A 16,709-nucleotide genomic window follows, 5' to 3' on the forward strand; every position below is an offset into this window, starting at 1 on the left:
TGACCTAGGCACCAGAAATGACAATGGCGAACTCAGCCCTGTCAACCCTGCAAAGTCCTCCTTACTAACATCTGGGGGCTAGTGACAAAATTGGGAGAGCAGATAATGTCCCAGGTACCAGCAGCAGTGGTATACAGTCGGGAGGGAATTGCCCTAGAAGACCGCAACATCGACTCCGGACCCCATGAAGTCTCATGGCATCAGGTCAAACATGGGCAAGGAAACCTCCTGCTGATTACTATGCACTGCCCTCCCTCAGCTGATGAATCTGTATTGGAGGAAGTACTGATTATGGCAAGGGTGCAGAATGTAGTCTGGGTGGGGGACTTCAATGTCCATCACCACGAATGGCTCAGTAGTACCACTGCTGACTGAACTGGCCGAGTCCTACAGGACATAGCTGCTAGACTGGGTCAGTGGCAGATGGTGATGGAATCAGCAAGAGGGAAAAACGGGCCTGACCTCATCCTCACCACCCTGCCTGCTGCAGATGCATCTGCCCATGACAGTATTGGGAGGAGTGACCACTGCACAGTCATTGTGGAGACAAAGTCCCACCTTCACATTGAGAATAAACTCCATCATGTAGGTGGCATTAAGCTCTGCAGTCCTGCCTTATCCAGTCATGAATGGTGGTGGACAATTAAACATCTCACTGGAGGAGGAGTCTCCACAAATACCCCCATCCACAATGATGGGGGAGCCCAGCACAGCAGTGTAAAAGATAAAGCTGGAGCATTTGCTACAATCTTCAGCCAGAAGTGCCAAGTGGATGATCCATCTCGGCCTCCTCAGGATGTACCCAGCATCACGGATGCCAGTCTTCAGCCAATTCAATTCACTCCACGTGATATCAAGAAATGGCTGAAGGCACTGGATACTGCAAAGCCTATGGGCCCTGACAATATTCTGGCAACAGTACTGAAGACTTGTGCTCCAGAACTTGCTGTGCCTCTAGCTAAGCTATTTCAGTACAAGCATCTCCCCAGCTATGTGGAAAATTGCCCAGCTCTGTCCTGTACACAAAAAGCAGAGCAGATCCAACACGGCCAATTACTGCCCTATCAGCCTTCTCTAAATCATCAGTAAAGTAATGGAAGGGGCCAAAAATAGTGCTATCAAGTGGCACTTGCTTAGCAAGAACCTGCTCACTGACACCCAGTTTGGGTTCCGCCAGGGCCACTCAGCTCCTGACCTCATTATGACCTTGGTTCAAACATGGACAAAAGAACTGAACACCCGAGGTGAGGTGAGAATGACTGCGCTTGACATCAAGGCAGCATTTGACTGCGTGTGGCATCAAGGAGCCCTAGCAAAGCTGGAGTCAATGGGAATCAGGGGGAAACTCTCCATTGGTTGGAGTCATACCTACCACAAAGGAAGATGGTTGTGGTTGCTGGAGTTCAGTCATTTCAGTTCCAGAACATCACTGCAGGAGTTCCTCAGGGTAGTGTCTTAGGCCCAACCATCTTCAGCTGTTTCATCAATGACTTTCCTTCCATCATAAGTTCAGAAGTGGGGATGTTCGCTGATGATTGCACAATGTTCAGCACCATTTGCAACTCCTCAGACACTGAAGCAATTCCTGTCCAAATGTGCAAGACCTTGACAATATCTAGGCTTGGGCTGACAAGTGGCAAGTAACATTTGCACCACACAAGTGCCAGGCAATGACCAACTCCAACAAGAAAGAATCCAACCATTTCCTCTTGATGACCAATGGCATTACCATCACTGAATCCCCCGCTATCAACATCCTGGGGGTTACCAATGATCAGGAACTGAACTGGACTAGCTGCATAAATACTATGGCTACAAAAGCAGGTCAGAGGCTAGGAATCCTGAAGTGTGTAACTCATCTCCTGACTCCCCAAAGGCTGTCCACCATCTACAAGGCACAAGTCAGGAGTGTGATGGAATACTCTCGGATGAGTGCAGCTCCAGCAACATTCAAGAAGCTTGACACCATCCAGGACAAAGCAGCCCACTTGTTTGGCACCCCATCCACAAACGTTCGCTCTCGCCGTCAACGACGCACAGTAGCAGCAGTGTGTGCCATCTATAAGATGGACTGCAGGAACTCACTGAGGCTCCTTAGACAGCACCTTCCAAACCCACAACCACTACCATCTAGAAGGACAAGGGCAGCAGATGCATGGGAACACCACCACCTGGAAGTTCCCTTCCAAACCACACACCATCCTGACTTGGAAGTATATCGCCATTCCTTCACTGTCACTGGGTCAAAATTTTGGAACTCCCTTCCTAACAGCGCTGTGGGTGTACCTGCACCACAGGGACTGCAGCAGTTCAAGAAGGCAGCTCACCACCACCTTCTCAAGGGGCAGTTAGGGATGGGCAATAAATGCCGGCCTAGCCAGTGATGCCCACATCTCTTGAATGAATTTTAAAAACACAGACAAGGTATAGGCAAGCATCAAATAGGATCAGAATAGAGGATAAAGTTAAAAAAGCAGAATTAAAGGCACTCTATCTGAATGCATGTAGCATTTGCAAAAAGGCTGATGAAAATTGAGGTAAATGGTTATGATTTAATTGCCATTATGGAGACGTGAATACATGGTGACCAAGATTGGTAACTGAATATCCACAGATATTTGGCATTTAGGAGGGATAAGCAAAAAAGAAAAGGAGGTGGGGTAGCACTCTCCATAAGGGACCAGATCAGTACATTGGTAGGAGAGCACCTTACAACGAAGGATCAAGACGTAGGGCAGAATTCTCCGTGCCCGTTAGCGGTAGGCGTTTTCAGCAGTGTGAGCAGGTTATATGACAAGGCCGAAAATCAGTTCCATGACCTCATGAAACCAGTTTGCAATCGTCTAATCTGCCCCAATGTCAAATGTCGGGAGCTTCATTGTAATACACCTTCATATCACTATGAGACCGACTTGTCAGAATCATCCCCCCATGCTGGATCATCGAGCACATCAGCGTGATTGCATACTGATGTGTTTCACAGCTGTACATAGGTGACATGCACCTGGCGAGCTGCATTTCACTCGGGACTTTGAGGTTCGTTTGTCTATCTTACTTTGGGCAGCATTTGCAGTCATCAGCGCCAGGCTTCACAGGCAGTACCACATCACTTTTAGGGGGGCTCACGGGCAGGTCTGTACCTACCAGACCAACCGTAAGGCGGGGGTAGCTTTTCAATAGCTGCAAGGCTAGGGGAAGGGGGAGAAGTGCCCCCAGACAAGGGAAGAGGCTGCAGGATGAGAGCTGTGCTGGGAAAGGGAGAATATCCCAGGGTGTGTACGGGAGCACAATTTGATCTGTACACGTGGCATCAAGATGGTGAAGGTTGAGGAGGCAGTTTCCAGAGGACATGAGGCCAGGTGGAGATGTGAGGGCGCATGTGAGAGAGTGAGTGGTGATGTCCCTTGAGCTGGCAGTGAGTGAGATTCCAGTGAATGTGTGATGGGCTTGTGAGTGTGTGAGTTTAGAGTGATGAGATGGTTGCCTTACCCTGGCTGCATGGATGAGATCATTCATCTTCTATCTGCATTGGATGGCCAACCTCTTCTGTGCAGCATTGGCACTGACCACCACTGCCATCACCAACCAAACAGGAGTGGTGAGATTTTGGGTCCTCCTGTGGCCAGACTAAGGGTAGAGGACATCACAGTGGGCCTCCAAGGCGTCCAAAAGGCATTCCACGGACCTGTCACTGAATTGGGGGGCCGCAATCCTCTTACCTTTTGCAGACATGTCCTCTGTGCATCAGTCCTGGGCTGGAAGTACTAAGAGGTGTGCACATGGCTGTACTTTAAATATGTCACTTGGTGTGAGGAAGTGGCGGTCAAATGAGAGCCTGCCCGCCATCAAAATGGCGTGTTTCCCAAGAATGCATGATTAATGAGGTGGAATTGGGATGTTACTGTGCGAAAAGCCACCATTGCAGCTGGCGGGTAAAACATTCTTTTTTCCGCCCACTACCACATTTAGTGCAAATCTGGGACAATTTTGCCCATAGGATTAGTTTGGGTGGAGCTAAGAAACAGCAAGGGGCAGCAAACATTGGTGGGAGTTGTTTATTGACTGTCAAACTACAGTGGTAATGTGCAGCATGGTATAAATCAGAAAATCAGAGGTGCATGTAACATGGGTGGTACAGTTTTAATGGGTAACTTCAATTTACACACAGACCGGGTTAACCAAATCAGCACTAATGATGTAGACAATGACTTCCTGGAGTGTGTATGAGATGGAGCAGTCCGTTGAGGATCCAACTAGGGATCGGGTTTTCTTAGGTTTAGTGTTGTGTAATGAGAGAGGACTAATTAATATCCTTGCTGTAAAGGAGCCTATGGGAAATGGTAACCATAGAATTCCATATTAAGCTTGAATGTGATATAGTTCATTCTAAAACTAGGGTCTTAAATCTGAAGAAAGGAAATTGTGAAGGTATGAGGGGGTGAGTTGGCTATGATGGATTAGAAAAATACAGTAAAATATTTGTTGGTAGACAGGCAAAGGCTAGTACTTCAAGAAATACTACACAGTCCACAACAGATATACATTCCTCTAAGGCACAAATACCCAAAGGGAAAGGTAAATAAACCGTGGTTAATGAAAGAAGTTAAAGATTGCATTAGATCAAAGGAAGTGGCTTATAAGGATGCCAGAAAAAGTGGTAAGCCTGAGGATTGAGAGCAATTTCGAATCCAGCAAAGGAGAACCAAGAAACTGATTAGGAAATGGAAAAGAGAATATGAATGCAAACGAGCAAGGAACACTAAGCCAGACTGGAAAAGCTTTTTTAGGTTTGCTGGGCAGGGGAGAATGTATAATGGAGAACAGGGAACTGGTGGAGAAACTAAACAGTTACTTTGCATCTGTCTTCATGAAAGAAGATACAGAAAATCTGCCCGAAATACTCGGTAACCAAAGGAATTTTGAAATTGATTAACTAAAATAAATTAATATTAGGAAAGAGGCAGCACTTGAAAAATTAACTGGGTTGAAGGTTGATAAATCCCCTGGACCAGATGAGCTTCATCCCAGAGTGTTGAAGAAGGTGGCTATACAGATAGTGGATACATTGGTGGTTATCTTTCAAAACTCTATACATTCTGGAAGGGTTCCTGCGGACTGGAAAGTAGCAAATGTAACCCCACTATTTAAGAAGGGAGGAAGAGGGAGAACTACAGACCTGTTTGTTTGATGTCAGTAGTAGGGAAAATGTTAGACTATTATAAAGGATGTGATAACTAGACATTTAGAAAATAATAGTAAAGTTAGACAGAGTCAACTTGGACTAATGAAAAGAAAATCATGTTTGACAAACTTCTTGGAGTTTTTACAGAATGTTACTTCTAACATAGATAAAGGAAAACCAGTGGATGTGGCATTTTTGGATTTTCAGAAGGCTTTTGATAAGGTCCCACACAGGAGGTTAATTAGAGTGCATGGGATTGGGGGAAACATACTAGTATGAATTGAGAATTGGTTAACAGACAGAAAACAGAGAGTAGGAATAAATGGGTCATTCTCAGGATGACAGGCTGTTACCATTGCAGAATCGCAAGGATCACTACTAGGTCCACAGCTGTTCACAATCTATAAAAGTGAGTTAGATATGGGGACCAATCGTAATATTTCCAAATTTGCTGATAACACCAAACTGGGTGGGAATGTAAGTTGTGAGGAGGATGCAAGAAGGTTTCAAGGGGGCTTGACAACCTTAGTCAATGGGCTAGAACATGGCAGATGTAATGTCATGTGAATAAGTGTGAAGTTATTCACTTTGGTAGAAAAAACAGAAAGGCAGAATGTTTCTTAAATGGTGAGATGCTGAGAGGTACGGGTGTCTAAAGAAACCTGTTATGAATCACTAAAAGCTAGCATGCAGGTACAGCAAGCAATTGGGAAGGTGAATGGTACATTGGTCTTCATTGTGAGGACTTTAAGTTAATATTGTTACAATCCCCATAGAGACCAATAACTTTTTAAAAAGAGCTGAATTTCCCAGTGACCAATGGAAAAAATCACAGGACAAGATTTCACATGTTAAGACTTTTACTGTAACAAACAAACAAAAATCAACAAGACTAAACATTACTTAAATGGCAACTAATATATAGGAACATAGGAACAGGAGTAGGCCATTCAGCCTGTCAAACCTGCTCTGCTATCCAGTTAGATCATGGCTGATCTTTTACCTCAATGCCACTCTCCTGCACAATCTCCATATTGCTTGATGTCATTAGTCTCCAGAAATCTATCGATTTCTGTCTTGAACATGCTCAATGATTGAGTTTCCACAGCCCTCTGGGGGAGAGAATTCCAAAGGTTCACCACCTTCTGAGTGAAGAAATTCCTGCTCATTTCAGTGTTAAATGGCCTGCCCATTATCCCAAAATTATGTCCCCTGGTTCTAGACTTACCAGCCAGGGGAAACATCTTATCTACATCAGCCTGTCACACCCCATAAGAATTTTGTAAGGTTCAATGAGGTCACCCCGCATTCTTCAAAATGCTAGGGAATAAAAGACCTAGTTTCCTCAATTTCTCCTCATGTCTTGCTGCGGTTATATAGAGTGTTGGTGAGACCTCACCTGGAGTATTGTGCATGGTTTTGGTCCCTTTATCTAAGGAAGGATATACTTGCCATAGAGGGAATGCAACAGAGCTTCACCAGATTATTCCCTGGAATGGCGAGATTGTCTTAGGAGAATTTTTGTTTGTTACAGTAAAAGTCTTAAAACCTGTCCTGAAATCTTGTCCTGTGATTTTTTTCCATTGGTCACTGGGAAATTCAGCTCTTGTTTAAAAGTTATTGGTCTCTATGGGGATTGTAACAATATTAACTTAAAGTCTTATGAGAGGAGGCCTTAGCAACGGTTTCACTTGGAAGTGAGAGTCTATAATGGTACAAAATGAAGTATATGGCATCATTCAGTCAACCAATCTGATTCCAAATGGCTGATCTGGTCATAGCATGATGCCAGGGAATCCTGTTCTGTGTGATGTTGATCAGGTTGCTTGTTGAAGAGGTATTATTGAGATGTTGATCAGCCTGTGACATATGCTGCTCCTTACAAATTGTCCTATTCTGGTGGTTATGGGTTACCAAAAAAGCTCTAGTCAACCAGTGCCTCTGAAAAGCAATGCTTCCAAAGTAGTATAATGACAGGTGGTCAATATTGCGGGTAGTTTATCTGTATTAATCTGTGACATTTTTCATGTGTTGTTGCAAATTGATGTCAAGTTGACAGCACATGGCAGAGATTAATAATCACAGGACCCTAAACAGATCAATTTGAAATAGTGCATTTTTCTTCTGTATGTGGCTGCCTTGGGTAAGTACAGAATTTATTACTTAACACTAGTTGCCCTTGAAAAGGTAGTGGTGTGTCCCCTTCTTGAAACACAACATATAGCAAGTGTCAATAGTGCATCGGCACAAAATATTGAAAGCTTTATCTAGATATTTACTGATACATTGCTGTAGGTTGGACACGATAGATGTAGCAAGACCAATCCATCCTTCACCTCATGGAAAAGAGACCAGAGGCCTTGACTGTTTGGAACCCTCTCTGATTGGTACCTTGGTCATCCCAGAGACTGGTAGTAGAAATTCTCAGATGAAAGATAAAAGATTCTCAGATAACAGGAAGAATGTGTGTGCAGTCACAGCCAGGAACTGCAAGGCTTTTGGCTTAAAGTTCAGTGTCAGCCTGATGAATGAAAGTCTGGGTAGCTTGGGCTTGAGAATGGTTAAAGTCTGTGGCTGAAACTCTGGGAGCAGAGTGAAGCAGAATTCCAGTCAATCTAGGGAACTTGCTACAGACCCTGATCTAAATCACACACAAAGGATCATTATCTTAATCGTGGCTGGGTAGCTCATACTCAGGAAGCAAAACAGAATCCAGACCAAGTGTTGGTATAACTCACAGCAACCCATAGCCATTGGCCCAACCACCCTCCCCTCACAGCCCCATGAGGAAGCCCCAAGGCCTCTCCTGAGTCAAAGATAATTGCATCTAATTGATTCTTCACCTTTTCAGATCTTGTTTTAATAGGTAATTAACCCTCCCTCCAATTGATTTAACTTGGTCTTGTTAACAGGTTGGGGGGGTGGGGTGGGGAGGCACATCACCAGGCATTGCATGAAATGTTCAGCTGGTGAGACTTGAGTCAATTAGGAATTCCATATCAGCCAAGGAACTCCCCCAGACGTCCACCTTGTCAGGAGGCTCACCTGCTTCTTCTGCTCTGCAATTTTCTGGGCTCCTTCCACAGAAGGAATTCCTAGCAGAACCGAAATTCAGGAGTCCTGGCATGACACGTACCACCAGCTCTCCAGTCCAGTGAATTTCATGGTCCATATATTTAGACAGAAATCAAGTTGTACCTTTGTTGTTTTACATATTAAAGAGTGTTCAAATCTGGCCTGTTTGTTCATATACATCTTAAATATATAAAGTCACTTATCCGCTCATGGCTGTGACTAGATTATCCAGCCCAGAATCTATATAGGATAGGTAGGGTGCAGCACATAGGATATTCCAGTGGCCAGTGTTTCGAGCAATGGCTTTCTGTAAAATCTCTTATTATTTAATGAGATATTGGGCTTAAAAAAGATGCACTTTGGATTGTAGGTGACACAATATCTGCTTACAGGAGGGGCTGGTGACGCTGAACTCGAAAAAGGATCAGGCCTAAAAACTCAAATATACCACACCAACCTTTTCAATAGGAATGGATCTATTTTTATGGGCTACAGCCTAATGCCCATTTGATCAAAATCTAAGGCCCACGGAATGGATGGTATGTTGTACTGTAGAAGGCTTGATTGGTTCAGACGTTCTTTTACTACTAGTGCAAAAACATGTGTCCCGGCAGTGTCACCGATCTGTGCCTTGGTATCATTGTTGGTGTTTGGATTACCAATTTGTGCAGAGAGCATGGCACATAAAACAGAGTGTAGGAGCAGTTCTCTTCCATAAATATTTGTTAAAGATTATACAGTGTATTCTTTTATTGTAGACATAGGACACGGTTCTCATGTAACACACTTCAGATTATAATCACTGTTACAGCTGCCTACAGTCCGTGCTGAATAGTGTGGCAGGTGGACCTGAGCATTGCAATTGGCTGGCCCGGTTCCAGTAGAACGGATGAGTAATTGTTCAAGATGATGCTCAGTGTTTCAGTGCTTGGGTTGGCCACAGGCCAGAGCCAGTGCATTTGTTGCAGTTTCAGAATAACTGGAGACTTGTTGCTACATCTCAAGTTTATGTCACAGGCTGTGGGGTTGGGATTCCTTCCACTGAAGCTGCCGGAACACATGGTGGGGAACTCTTGCACTGTATGGCCACAGTGCCACATGGGAAACGTTAGAAACACAATCATCCCCTCCCCCACCGCCCCGATGAAATTGCTATTAATTAGGGAGACCCAAAAATTCCTTTCTGGAATATTAGAAGATGATATGAAACCAATTAGTCTTTTACTGAGGATGAAATATGAGTAAAATTCTTTGAATTTTTATTAAATGCGCTTAGACAAGAACAATACAGACATGTATGCTGCTGTAGTGAGGAGAATATTTGGTTCCAATGGCTTTCAGGTCCTTTGAAGTTAACTTCCCCACACCTCCCCCACCCCCCCACCACCCCAGCCCCCCCCACCCCAGCCCTGCCACCCTCGATGTTAGAATTCATCTTTCTTCCCTGCTTTTAGGTTAACTCTACCACTTACCGTTCCCTATCTGTGATGCAAAAAAATCTCCACTTTGGTGATGTACTGCAGTCACCAGAGCAGCTTATCAGAGAATCACAGCATTGTGACAGCACAGAAAGGAGGCCATTCAGCCCATCATGTCTGCCCCAGCTTTTCAAATGAGCAATTCACTGAGTACTATTTCCCCACCTTCTTCCCATCACCCTGCACGTTCTTCCTTTTCAGATAACAGTCTGATTCCCTTTCGACTGCCTCGGTTGAACCTGCCTCCACCACACTTTCAGGCGGTGCATTCTAGACCCCAAACCACTGGCTGTGCGAAAAAGTTTCTCCTCATGTCTCCATTGCTTCTTTTGCCAATTATATAAACAGTGCAGGTGGAAAGCCCACATGGGGAGGTAGTGGCATAGTGGTATTGTCACTGGATTAGTGTTCCAGAGACCCAGGGTAATCCTCTGGGGACTATGGCAGATGGCGAAATTTGACTTCAGTGAAAATCTGGAATTAAAAGTCTGATGATGATCACAAAACCATTACCGATGGTAGTAAAAATCCACCTGGTCCCTTAGGGAAGGAAATCTGCCATACTTACCTGGTCTGACCTACATGTGACTCCAGATCCACAGCAATGTCCCAGCTGACGTTTTTATATAAATAGACTGTGTTAAAGTCACAGGTGGGAGCAATACAAAATGTGGTTCATTAATATTTTTGAAATTTGCTTTTTTTTTTGCTTTTAGATTTAGAGTTTTCAGTCTCTAACTCATTCTGTATTGAAAATGACAGCATGGCTACTGTATCTGGAATTTGTGCTTTTCTGGGAGAGTGTGCTATTATCTTATTTACTGTTTTTTTTGGCTATTTTAACACTTTCCCTTGCAATATCCTAAAGGAGCCACACACACGGTGATACACATCAGTCGAGAAGCACTAGCAGATAAAGGAGTTTTCCTCAGATGAAATTAGATCCTGAGTGGCCCATAATTACTTTTTGCAAGAGTTCGGGGAGTAAACTCCTTACAAAGGCAAAAAAAAAGAGTAAATGTTATTTTTACTGTCAATATACTGTTGATTTAACTTTGCTTTGTCCCTGCACATCAGGTAGCACAAACCTAAACATTCACCCCCTCCTAACAAGATGCACTGCAGCAATCCCACCAGCCCAAATGGCCTCCTTCTGTGCTGTAACCATTCTCTGATTCTATGAATTCACTAATGTTTCTTTCAGCTGCTGCCCTGAAACACAGGACCCCCTACCACCAAAAAGTAGAAGGGCAGCAAGTGCATTGGAACAACATCATTCCAAGTCATACACCATGGATATTAAGTTATCTATGTATTTGTTTGTTTATGGCATCACTGGCTGGGCCAACATTTATTGCCCATCCCTAATTGCCCTTCAGAAGATCTATAAAGCCATCGTAATTTTAAGCATCCCTCACTTTCCCCTGTTCCAAAAAAAACAGCATTAACCTCTCCAATCTTTCCTTATAGCTAATTTTTTTTTTCATTCCTGATAAAAATCCACATAAATCTTCTCTGTACCCTCTCCAGTGCAATCGCATCTCTTCTGTAACATGGTGACCAAATCTGTATTAGTATGTGGTTTATACTGTGGGTTTGAGTCAAATGTCTTGCTGTAAAAAGAATGCATGTTTCAAATTCAACTCAACTTTTCTGGCCACAACCCTTTTCTAACCCTGTAGGAAGGTGACTACACTTTGCAACAAGGCCAGCCTAGTCAAGACCAGAACAAAATGGCAACTCCCATGCCAGTGATATGCATTTATCTTCAGCAGTACTGATATTCACCCTGTTTTTCCAAGACCAAGGGAAAAAAATCAGCAAATAATGTGGTGTTTCATGCTTTTTGGGGCAGGTGTACCATGTCATTTATTTCATGCCAGTGATTTTGGAAGCAAAAACTCTCACTTTGCTGTGACTACAGGAAAGGACATCACATAGAGAGCAAGAACTTCACTTTTCTTCGAACCTCTCAACTGTCTTCAAGTTGCCAACTCCAAAGCAACGGAGGGCCTGGTCTGGCAATCAGTCTCTTTATCTGGCTTCTGTAGAATGTCTACTTGGGCCTCTTTGAGAGTCTTCGAATGAGAAACATGAGGAGAAACTCTTCCACGTAGCGAGTGAATAAGACTTGGAATGTGCTGCCTGAAAGTGTGATGGTGGCAGGGTCAATTGAGGTGTTCAAGGGGAAATTGGGTTATTATCTGAAAAAGTTGGATGTGCACGGTTATGGGGAGAAGGTGAGGGAATGGGAGGTGGTGCATTGCTCATTTGGAGAGACAGCACAGATACAATGAACAGAACAGCCTCTTTCTGTGCTGTAACAATTCTATGAGAAGGAAAAAATAAAGACACATTTTTGGAAAATGGGGACCAAAAACATTAAAAGGTTGAAGACAAAAAAATAAACAAAGCTAATTTATTTTGCGCTTGTCATGGTTCCAAATAAAGCGAAGATATAAAACAATGTTTTCCATAATGAGATGCTATCATTTTCAGATGCAAATGAATTCCAATAAATACCCAACTTCTTTGCCAAGAAATGACATGCTTGGATCTGGATTTCTGTTAAATTTGGATTCAAGTTGCCCATTTGCAGCCCTTTGTGTCCCACAGCCCATGTCATCATTCAATCAGCAATTCATTTGAAATAAATCCCCCTGAAAACATTTAACAAAACCTACATTTTAACACAAGTGATTAGATTTCAAACATGTGCTTCTGTCTCTGGGGGAAACATGGTATTTAACATGTTCAGTATTAAAATACAGAAGATTGGGATCAAAAATTCTATACAGTGGGAGTGAACAGGAAGCACTCAAAGTTGGCAAAATTATTTCCTTCATTCAGCCATATAATTATACTGAGATGAGGATACAAAGAAGTGTACATGAGGAATGTCCACTCCTTGTTATGTTGACATTAAAATTATAGAAAAAAAGTTAATAACAACGCAACTAAATCCAAAGCTGTTTTCCATCATTTAAGAATGTCCCCAGTATATGACCCTTTTTTTTGTGTAGAAACATGTTAATCTTATGAGTTGGGATAACAAAACACAGCCGTTGAACGGTGTGAATACATTCTGATTTTATTTTCACATTGGCACAAACGTTGATGACTTCGAGGGAAGTTGCGATAAATTTGCAAGCTACGTGTTACAATGTTTTCAGGGCAGATTCTCTGGTTCAAAGTTACACGCTGCTCTATTTTGGCACAACTTGCTATATAAAGTGAAACAGGCGGCAAACAAGTAAAATATTCCCTGCCTTCCAGTCTATCCAGCATCCGCTCCTGATTCATACAGTTGAATGGTTCCTCGGGCATCTTAGCCGAGTAACCAAACTTTGTGTAAGGTTAGACATTAAAGAGGGAATTTTAATCTCCCTGCATTAGGTAGAAGTGGGGCTGGAGGCCTTAAATTGACAAAAAATCCAAAACCTGCATGTAATCTGCCACAAGTACACCTATGTCCCATTGAATTGCAGTAGTTTTTGGGTGTGTGAACACAGCTCCCTCCGGAGGGACAGGTTAATGAGTTTGATATTTAAATTAGGTTGTTTTAATGACACTTAAGTCATTATTTGAACTTAATGCCTCATGCATAGGTTTTCCAGGGTTGGAGAAATTCAACATTAAAATGGAGGTGAGATTGAATGGCACCACATGGGGCTGGTTAAAAGTCAGGAATCTTGAGATGAATAAAGGTTTAACATTCATAGCTGCTTGGAAACAATTTAATGGACAGTCCTTGTTGTGGGAGGCTTATTTGCAAATTTGGATGTCTTCGCACACAGAACATCAGGATGGGTTGCTCCATCGCTGTGCAGATTACCTTCTTCATCTGAAGCCTGGTCAGCCTTAACACTTGTGGAGGGAGCTGCAGGTAGACAATAGTCCAGCTGACTTTGCAGGAAGCATTACCCTAAAAGGGTGTACAGGCCAAGATGCAGCATTTCAGGAGGGCAGTGCTTCTAGAGGTTGAAATTGTCTTGTCAGGTGGTCACAGACATCTACAGTTCCCTAGTTACCATACTTACCTGGCAGGGGAGAGACCTCGATCACGTTTTTGCCAGGGCAAGATCAACGAGCAATGGCTATAACCAGTCGAACTCCTTACTATGGGGTACCTAACACCATCCGAATCATGGTGAAGGGCAGTGAGGAAGGAACAGTAATGGATCGGACCTTCTTCACCAAGAGGATCCTATTCAAGCTGTGTGGTTGCGAGGCTGCGGAGATCTACTGCCTACAGGACTTCCCCAGCGCTGGATTTTTTGATGTGACGTTCAAGCAAGTGGCAGCTTGCGTCAAACTCCTGAAGGTGTTTGAGGAGAAGAAAGACCTGCCAGAAATGAAGATCCTGACGGCGGAGCCGCTCTTTGTTCTACCGTTGCATCGTGAACGGGTTGTGACGGTGCATCTTTACAACCCCTACGTCCCTGTCGCTGACGTGCTCACCTTCCTTACCAGGTACTTCGATAAGGTTGGGAGCTGCACTGCGGTTAGAGATGATTTGGGGATCTGGACATGTAAACGCCAGGTTAAGGTCACGCTCAAGACCGACGGTAAGGGAGCCATTTTCCACCCCCCTTCCAGATTCGCTACTGGGGGAAGCCGTGGTTACCTTGTCTACGCTGGGCAACCCAAACTTTGTCGCTCATGCGGCAAGTCTGGTCATGTGGCGGCCAACTGCAGCGCCGTCCTCTGCAAGAACTGCAAACAGGAAGGGCACCAGACAAAAGATTGTAAACAGGCTAAGTGCTGCAACCTGTGTGGCGAGGCAAGTCACCTCTACAAGACCTGCCCCAAACATTGCTGTACTTATGCACAGGCAGCTAAAGTCAACGAGGGGGAAGCAGAAGAAATGCCTCGTGTCACACCAACCACCAAGGCCCCCAGGGAGATCAACGGGACAAAGGAGGACACAGAGAGAGATAAGGTGGAGGAAAAGATTGGGGCAACAGACAGCCAATCAACAGCACTGCCCCCTGAATCTCCCACTCCTCAGGAGAGCGAATCAAAGGAGGAGGAGGAGGCAGCAGTGGGAAAGCAGCAGGGGGAGTGGCAGCTGGTGAAGAGAGCCAAAAGGAAGAAGGGCCTAAAAAGAAACCAAGCCACTTCCCAGACAAGAGGCAAGAGGCATCTCCTATCCGACACAGATAACAAGAGCAGCAGCTCTTCGGACGAAGAAGGGCCAGGGCGGCGCCGACAGAAGAAGCGGCAAAACGCTAGGGAGTTGGAGGACGAGACACCCGAGCTCCAGAACATTGGTGACAATGAGGAGACCAGCGCACCCCAACTTGGCCCACAACCCAAAGAGGCCAGTGCACTACAACCCCAGGAATCTGGGAGCAGTGAGGTGCTCAGCGCACCCCAGCTCTGGGAAGCCGGGAGCAGCAACGCCCCAGAGGGGGAGAGGATTGGAGAAGCTTCTCCAACAGAGGACATTTCAAACCCCGCTCTCTGCACGGACCCCCACATGCCACCCGAGCAGAACATCTCCAATGGGGAGGTTCAGGACGCTTTCCTCAGCCCATACCAAGTGAAGCAATTTGAGCACACCAAGGGCATGAAGGAACTCTCAGAGACACCAGGTTTAGTAAGCGACTAACTGCTTTAAAATGGGTGTAAAGATTGTATCCATAAATGTGCGTAGCATTAAATCTACTACACGATGTGTTGCGACCTTGGACTACCTTGCCAAGGTCAAAGCTGACCTGCTGTTTCTACAGGAGTGTGCGATACCGCACCTCAGCTCCTACAGGCAATGGTCACGATGGTGGTCCCATGGGCCATTGATCTGGTCAGGAGGAAACGACTCTCGTTCCTCCGGCCTGGGTATTCTGCTGCGGTGAGGCAGCTTCACCGTCTCCCAGGTTAAGGAGGTGGTGGGCGGGCGCCTCCCCGTAGCAGACATAATGTACAAGAATGCTCCACTCCGGTTAATTAACGTCAACGCCCCGTCACAAGGGGCTGAGCTGCTGGAGGTTTTTCAGCAGCTCCCACTGCTGCTGGCGACCTCCAGGCCAGTTATTCCGGGCGGTGACTTCAACTGCATCATCGATGCAGCTGGACGATCCGGCAGGGCCGACAGCAGATTGGACACTATGTCCAGATCCCTGATGGAAACAGTAAAGGATGCCAAGCTGCACGATGTCTTCAGTAACCCTGCAGATGGAGCACAGCGTAGATACACCTGGTTGCGGCCTGACGGGTCCATCTGTTCCAGGATAGATTTCCTGTTTGAGTCCCGAGCGTTTGCAGTCAGATCCACCGACGTCAAGCCGGTGTTCTTCTCTGACCACTGCCTCCTACTGGCTGACTGTTACTTAGAGAAGGACCAGAGGGTTGACAGGGGGGCATGGAAGCTAAACGTGCAACTGCTGACCCCAGAGAACATTGAGGAGCTCAAGAGGGATTACAAAGGTTGGAGAACCGTGAAACCCCTCTTTGAGACCCTGACACACTGGTGGGAAGCGATCAAGGGAAACATCAAGAGGTTTTTCAAAGACACCCAGAAAGCTAGAAAGGAACAGAGGGAAATGTCCCGACTCCAGAAAAACATGCAGAATCTGCTCCGGCTGCAGTCGGTGGGGTCGATGTCAAGGAGGAACTCCAAGAGGTGAAGAGCCAGCAAGCCTCGCTCTTTGCCTCGGAGGCCTCCAAGATCATCTTCCGTTCCAGAGTCCGCTCCGTGGAGCAGGATGAGACGTGCTCACGTTTCTTCTTCCAAGAGGTACACAGAGAGAGCTCTGTGATCAGCAGCCTGAAGGAAGAAGACGGCTCAGTTAAGTCATTGCAATCTGACATTTTGAGGATCAGCAAATCCTTCTATGCCGGATTGTATGACGTGAAGCCCACAGACAGCAAGGCCTCCCAGTCCTTTCTGTCCTCTATCACGGAGGTCTTAGACGACAGTACACGGGAGAGCCTGGACAAAGCGCTAACTCCTGACTAACTGACTGAGGCCC

This window comes from Carcharodon carcharias, chromosome 22 (assembly GCF_017639515.1).
Source record: "Carcharodon carcharias isolate sCarCar2 chromosome 22, sCarCar2.pri, whole genome shotgun sequence".
Taxonomy (NCBI): domain Eukaryota; kingdom Metazoa; phylum Chordata; class Chondrichthyes; order Lamniformes; family Lamnidae; genus Carcharodon; species Carcharodon carcharias.